Source organism: Macadamia integrifolia, chromosome 10 (genome assembly GCF_013358625.1).
Source record: "Macadamia integrifolia cultivar HAES 741 chromosome 10, SCU_Mint_v3, whole genome shotgun sequence".
NCBI lineage: Eukaryota > Viridiplantae > Streptophyta > Magnoliopsida > Proteales > Proteaceae > Macadamia > Macadamia integrifolia.
Genome location: NC_056566.1, coordinates 4,087,402 through 4,095,522, shown reverse-complemented (window position 1 = coordinate 4,095,522; position 8,121 = coordinate 4,087,402). Strand labels below are relative to the sequence as shown.

Below are 8,121 nucleotides of genomic sequence, written 5' to 3'. Positions count from 1 at the left end.
ATGCTCTCACTTGAACCCTTCACAGAAGATCAAGGTTGGTCAGTGGTGCAACCCACAAGGGGATCCCACCAGTCAGGTTCCTTATGCCTTACGAGTTTTACTCGCCCGTTGACTCGCACACATGTCAGATTTCTTGGTCTGTGTTTTAAGACGGGTCGAATGGGGAGCCCGACAGGCCGATGCCTGAAGCTTGCAGTTGCCAATAGGCACACCATCGAGGCACACGCTTCCTACCACAATCACGGTAATGACATCTCCTCAGGCATAACACGATAACCCGGGCTTGGGATGCCGCCACAATCCACATCGGTCCATGCCCTGAGTCGAGCGGTGGACCGGCTATTAACCGTTCCGCATCCGACCGAGATGCATCATCGACCCCCATCTGCTTCCCTCTTGACAATTTCAAGCACTCTTTGACTCTCTCTTCAAAGTCCTTTTCATCTCTCCCTCGCGGTACTTGTTCACTATCTGTCTCTCACCCATAAATAGCCTTGGACGAAATTTACCGCCCAATTGAGACACCATTCCCAAACAACCCGACTCGTCGATAGTGCCTCGTGGTGCGATAGGGTCCGGACATGGCGGGGCTCTCACCCTCTCCGACACCCCCTTCCAGGGGACTTGGGCCCAGTCCGCCGCTGAGGATGCTTCTACAAACTACAATTTGAATGATAAAGCCCCCCGATTCTCAAGCTGGGCTCTTCCCAGTTCGCTTGCCGTTACTAAGGGAATCCTCGTAAGTTTCTTGTCCTCCACTTATTGATATGCTTAAACTCAGCAGGTAGCTCCGCCTGACCTGGGGTCGCAGTTGAAATGCCATCGAATGGCAATCAAGGTCACCAGAGCCCAATGGGAGCAGAACACACACAATGTCCGAACAATGGAAAAGTGGCTCGACCCACCACTCATCGTGACGCTTGCTACGCAAGGAACACTTGATTTTGGGTCGATCGCACCTCAAACAGAGTCACGGGGGGCCAATCTTCGCTCTGCACCACCACCACAAGGGGTAAAGGAGGTGGGGCAACATGATGCATGAAGCCCAAGCAGGCGTGCCCTCAGCCCGATGGCCTAGGGCATAACTTGCGTTCAAAGGCTCGATGGTTCATGGGATTTTGTAATTCACATGAAGTATCGTATTTCACTATGTTCTTCATCGATGCAAGAGCCGAGATATATGTTGCCGAGAGTCGTTAAGATAAAGATTCGGATCTAGGATGACCACACCACACCAAAGGCGCAATGATGTCATGTCCTTTTCGTTGTGAGTTCCTTGGCGCCAACTGTGTTGTGTTTGGGTCGAAAGCTATGAAGGATCGTAGGCCGACATTTCACAAGGGTGGGGAAGGAAGGAGCTCACGCTCCCACGCCCTACCTTGATCGCACAACGCAACATGTTCATGGGTCTCGCTGGGCAGGTATGGACAATGATCCTTCCGCAGGTTCACCTACGAAAACCTTGTTACGACTTCTCCTTCCTCTAAATGATAAGGTTCGATGGACTTCTCACGACATCGACGGTGGTGAACCACCCACGTCGTCGCGATCTGAACACTTCACCAGACCATTCAATTGGTAGGAGCGACGGGTGGTGTGTACAAAGGGTAGGGATGTAGTCAACGTGAGCTGATGACTCGTGCTTACTAGGAATTCATCGTTGAAGACCAACAATTGCAATGATCTATCCCCATCATGATGAAATTTTCAAAGATTACCCGGGCCCGTTGGCCAAGGCCATAGACTCGTTGAATACATCAATGTATCGCGCGTGCAGCCCTGAACATCTAAGGGCATCACAAACCTGTTATTACCTCAAACTTTCGTGGCCTAAACGGCCATAGTCCCTCAAAGAAGCTGGCCGTGGAGGGTCACCTCCACATAGCTAGTTAGCAGGCTGAGGTTTCGTTCATTAACGGAATTAACCAGGCAAATCGCTCCACCAACTAAGAATGGCCATGCACCACCACCCATAGAATCAAGAAAGAGCTCTCAGTTTGTCAATCCTTACAATATCTGGACCTGGTAAGTTTCCCCGTGTTGAGTCAAATTAAGCCGCAGGCTCCACTCCTGGTGGTGCCCTTCCGTCAATTCCTTTAAGTTTCAACCTTGCGATCGTACTCCCCCCGGAACCCAAAAACTTTGATTTCTCATAAGGTGTTGGCGGAGTCCTGAAAGCAACATCTGCCGATCCCTGTTTGGCATCGTCTATGGTTGAGACTAGGACGGTATCTGATCGTCTTCGAGCCCCCAACTTTTGTTCTTGATTAATGAAAACATCCTTGGCAAATGCTTTCGTAGTGGTTCGTCTTTCATAAATCCAAGAATTTCACCTCTGACTATGAAATACGAATGCCCCCGACTATCCCTGTAAATCATTACTCCGACCCCGAAGGCCAACGTAATAGGGCCAAAATCCTATGATGTTATCCCATGCTAATGTATCCAGAGCGTAGGCTTCTTTGAGCACTCTAATTTCTTCAAAGTAACAGCGTCGGAGGCACGACCCAGCCAATTAAGGCCAGGAGCGCATCGTCAACAGAAGGGATGAGACGACCGGTACACATCGTGAGGTGGATCGATCGACCCATCCCAAAGTCCAACTACGAGCTTTTTAACTGCAACAACTTAAATATACATTATTGGAGCTGGAATTACCGCGGCTGCTGGCACCAGACTTGCCTGCCAATGGATCCTCGTTAAGGGATTTAGATCGTACTCATTCCAAATACCATGCTCGATGAGCCCAGTATTGTTATTTATTGTCACTACCTCCCCGTGTCAGGATTGGGTAATTTGCTCGCCTGCTGCCTTCCTTGGATGTAGTAGCCATTTCTTAGGCTCCCTCTCCAAAATCGAGCCCTAATTCTCCATCACCCGTCACCACCATAGTAGGCCACTATCCTACCATCAAAAGTTGATAGGGCAAAAATTTGAAAAATGCGTCGTCGGCACAAAAGCCATGCGATCCGTTGAGTTATCATGAATTGTTAGAGCAACGGGCAGAGCCCGTGTCGACCTTTTATCTAATAAATGCATCCCTTCCAAAAGTCGGGGTTCGGTGCACGTATTAGCTCTAGAATTACTACGGTTATCCGAGTAGCAGATACCATCAAACAAACTATAACTGATTTAATGAGCCATTCGCAGTTTCACAGTCTGAATTAGTTCATACTTACACATGCATGGCTTAATCTTTGAGACAAGCATATGACTACTGGCAGGATCAACTAGGTAACTTTCCTTCTCGACACCAAAGCACTGCATGAACCACATCCCCAATTGTGCATTGGGTGATGCTGCTCCATACATTAATGGCAGTCTATCGTTCTTGTGCAACGAGGCGCAACCAAAGGATTCAAGAGGACACACACATACATCCACCTTGCCCCACAAAATGTCTCGCATCCTAGAGCACAAACAGTGCACGTGCACCACTGACACAAAGAAAGTGGACATATGCATCATATGCCAAGCCACCTCACACCAACCACAAGGGTAGGCAAGAGGGATGAAATGAGAGTGAAGGGGCAGCATCTTTCCATCCAACTAGGTAAGCAACACAGGAACAATTTTCATGCTCTTGACAAAGACACTTTTGGCCCATCATGACCCTTAGAGGTATCTGTGCATAGTGGTTCAATACACTAGCAAAGAGCCCACAACCACAAGAAAAAAAATAGCCACTCACGTGCATTGCATCCACTACCGGCACAATCCACCACCAAACCTACTACAATGTAATAAGGATTTGGTAGAAGAAAAATCAATAGCCCTGCTAAGCACGAAAATCTCAACAATCAACAGGGGTCGAGGGACCCGAGATCTATCTCCACCTACAAGCTTGCAGCCTACGTTCTCCAGAGACCCGCATTAATGTCGTATTATAACACTTGCGGCAGAAGCCATGCAAACACCTTCGCACCTATGCACGACTTAGAAACGTTATTCGCCAAATAGAAAAGGCCACAAGACCGAGTATGAGAAAGCTCTCACAAGCAACAAACCCACGATAATGTAAATTTTTTAAATGAACAAGGGGAGGGTGGAAGGGACATGTGATTTGTCTCCACTTACAAGCTTGCAACCTATATTCATCAGAGGCCCACGTTAATGCAGTATTATAACACTTCCGACAGGTGGCATGCAAACACCTCCACACCTAGGCACGACTTAGAAACGTATTTCCCCAAATACCATGAGCCCACAAAACCGAGCATGAGAAAACTCTTGCAAGCAACAAACCCACAAGAATATAATTTTCTTTTTAAAAACAAAAGTGGGGGGGGGGAGGGGGAGGGACTCGTGATCTATCTCCACCTGCAAGCTTGCAAACCTATGTCCTCCAGAGACCCACGTTAATGTCACATTATCACACTTATGGCATGAGGCATGCAAACACCTCCGCACCTAGGCATGACTTAGAAATGCATTCCTCCAAATACAAAAGGCCACAAAACCGAGCATGACAAAACTCTTGCAAGTAACATACCCACGAGAATGGAAATTTTTTTAAAAAGTAAGGAGGGGGAAGGGACTCATGATCTACCACCACCTGCAAGTTTGCAACCTATGTTCTCCAGAGACCCATGTTAATGTCGTGTTATAACACTGGCCGCAAAAAGGCATGCAAGCACCTCCACACCTAGGCACGATTTAGAAATGCACTTCTCCAAATAGCATAGGCCACAAAACCAACCATAAAAAAACCCTTGCAAGCAACAAACCCACGATAGTGCAATTTAAAAAAACAAAAAACAATGGGATGGGGGGGAGGGACCAACCAAATATTTATTGTGCACATTGACTTGACCAATGATTTCGTCAAATGTAGACAACTCCCCACCCCTTGCACCATGACCTACATATGATGATAAGCCAAAGAGCAAAGAGGGGTGGAAATGCGTGACTACGACCACGCTCACAAAAAGTGGCACTAGCACAACTACACATGGCAGGAAGCAAAGCACGTCAAACTACCACGGTGCCTAGATGGGATTAATCAACGGGGCCAATGCATCATTTCCATGTTTTTCCCATGCCATGACTCCCTTGGGCATGCTGTACAAAAAAAGCAAAAGTGGCAGTAGGCTACGGTGAGGGTGTAGGTGCACTGTGCAGGCAGCCATGCAAACCCACCAGCACGCATTGGCTGGCCAAGGTGCAAAACAAGGGGCTAATCATTCGGACCATCATGCCATGTTGCTGTCCTTCACATGCCATGCAACTCTTGGGCATGCTGTGTGGCTACCGGTGTATATGGCAGTAGCTATGCAGGGAGCCATGCACGCCCAGCAGCACTCCATGGCAGGCCACAGCGCACATCAAAGGCAATCATCGGAACCAACATGCCTTGATGGTGATTTTCACATGCCAAGCCTATCTTGGGCATGCCATGCATGTAATACCCCGCTTCTTAAACCCGGTCTGATGTCGTAGTTGAACCGGTTTAACCATGCAGGAACCGAGCCAGAGGATATTAGAGCGGGTTCCTTATGGGCTATGATGGCACGGGTGACCTTAAACACCGGCTGGCCCGACAAGTCCGAGCCAGTGCCAGAAGAGACGGGAGTGCCCAAACCGTGTACGTGCACCTACCATAAGGCTATGTACGGATAAAATAGGTATTATATCTGTATTTTTAGGTATATACGTATGCTACATCGTATGCCTGGGGTGGAGTTCGAGCTGAGGTCCGAACCCGGTCAAAATCCCGAGTCTTGGCTCTCAGGTGGGTAAAACAGGTGGGTACACCCACCCACCTGAGTGACCCATCCAAGACTATTCACTTAATTAGGAATAGTATATAAGGCTTTATGATTTCTTTTCTTTCCATTTATTACCCTCATACGTTTGGTTAGAAAAGTAAAGAGGAGAGAGAAAAGAAAGGGAAGAAGAAAGGAAGAGGAAGAAAGGAAGGATTTCAGTGGCGCCGAAGCTCGATCTTTCCATTACGGTGCCAGGAGAGTAATCTTCAACTCTAGATCTACAGTTGGAGGTAAGAAAAGTTGGGTTTTATGAACATTCACCATACCCAAGCTTTAAACCCTTGATTTGAGTATGGTTTCTTGAGATCTTGCAAATACCCTTTGAAATGATGAATCTAAGGTTTAATAGATGATTTATGTGTTGATCTTGAAGGATTTGAAGAGATATTGACAAGGTAGAAGAAGGATTGTGAGTTGGAAGTGATTTGAAGGGTTTGAAGTCATTTTTGGGCAAAGAAGGTAAGATGGTTTCCCTCACTTGAATCTAACCTAGACCTAGGTTAGAACCATCCTATAGGACCTTGAGGGTGTGAAGAATGGGTGGGGAAAAGCCCCATTTGATTCCCCAAAGAATGGAAAAAATGGGGAAGAAACAGGGTCTTTCCCACCAAAACCAGTGGGTACAACCGGCGGGTACCTACCCGCCTGTGGGTACCCACCTGAGAAGGCAGGGGGCCTTCAGGCCTAACCGGCGGGTACAACGGGCGGGTAGATACCTACCCACCGGTCTTAGCAAAAGGGTCACTGGCCTAACCGGTGGGTACAACCGGCGGGTACAACCGGTGGGTACCTACCCGTCGGTCATAACCGGTGGGTAGACAGCCCACCTGTCTTACCCACCTGTGTGGCCAGAAGGTGATCCTTATGTCTGATCGACCCCAAATCGGACGTGTGACCTTATTTTGACGTTCTAAACACGATTTTAACATCGGATTTTATTAATCTTGATTCTAAAATGGTGAAGTACTAACCCCGCTCAATTATGTTAGGTTCACCAAATCCTACCCGATTTCGCTCCGGATCTCACCCGTACCGAACGGGAATCCTTGTACGCTACAGGTAAGTGGAGAGAGGACGTTTGGACTTGTTTCAAGGCATTTGTTTGGCATTCATATAACTATATCTAATCTAGTCATGTCATCATGAATATGCTATATAGATTAGTCATTCCACACATCGATGTGCATATATGCTATGTTTACTTTTCAAATGCCAATTGAATGAGATGTTTATATGTTGAATGTGGACATCATGGTGCATAATGCATTGATAGACTAGATGCCGTTGTTGGCTTGGAAACGAATGCATTGGTGGCCCGTGGTATGGGACACGGAGGCACTATACAATCGTACTATTGTCATATAGGAGCATGCGGTATTAGGATTCTCACCATCCCGTGCTACGACCCTTCCCAACAGGGGTTAAGGTGTTGGGTTTCCATTTGGGGGGAAGCAGGGGTCGCGGTTGTCGGACACTGTGGCAGTTAGGCATTACGCCCGGCGAGTCATGTAGGACAGTCGGTAACCTCGGTGGTACATTTAAGAGGGCCAATCGTACTGCTTTTAAATTGCTGGAGTCAGCACTTTTATTTTCAGTCATTTACATTTCTGTTGAGAGCCGGTGGACGGCATTGTCTTTACTTTTCTGAGTACTCACGGTGGGCCTTCTCCAACAGCCCTATGGGCGTATCGCGGGGGGGAGTTCGCGGCTCGTACCCGGAGTATACGCGCACTGTGGTTGTAGTAGCACTTAAACCAAAGACTTAGTAATGTTGCTTAGGTGGATGTGAATTAAAATGTATAGCATGGTATGTAGTGCATATGATGTGTTGTGATGTGTGGACTATTGTGTGTGGTCCACCTCTCAACTTACTGAGCTAGTGAGCTCATCCCACGTGTACACCCCCTTTTTAGATGATTTTGCAGGTCATGCATCTGAGGAGCATGGGGTGGGTCCCACAGTCGAGTATCCTGAAGAGGACTGGTGGACCCCTGAGGAGTTTGAGCACGGCGTAGACTGCGCGTGTGAGAGCTGTGCTGCGGGACAGCAATTCTGAGGCCGAGCTGAGCTCCACCTTGGATGCCGTGCTGAGCTCCACATCTGAGGCCGGGCTGAGCTCTTCTATGTGATGCTGAGCTGGGCACAACCCTTGATGCTGAGCTGAGCTCCAGCCTTGATCCTGAGCCGAGTTGTGTACTCTGATGGTTTTTGATGATTTCCTGTATATACTTGGTATTTGAATCATATTCTTTTTGTGTATATATCATGCCTTCGGGCCCAAATGTATATAATTATTGTATCACAATTCGGGTATCAAGTATATGGGATTTACTCACAGGTAAAACTTAGTCTT

At 47.7% G+C, this 8,121-nt stretch overlaps 1 non-coding gene across 1 annotated transcript; it reads right to left on the bottom strand.

Moving 5' to 3' along the window:
* Window positions 1-1,039: 1,039 nt before the first annotated feature.
* LOC122092545 lies at window positions 1,040-1,195 on the bottom strand. The gene has a single exon (XR_006144199.1). It is a non-coding gene; the product is annotated as a 5.8S ribosomal RNA (ribosomal RNA).
* Window positions 1,196-8,121: the final 6,926 nt, after the last annotated feature.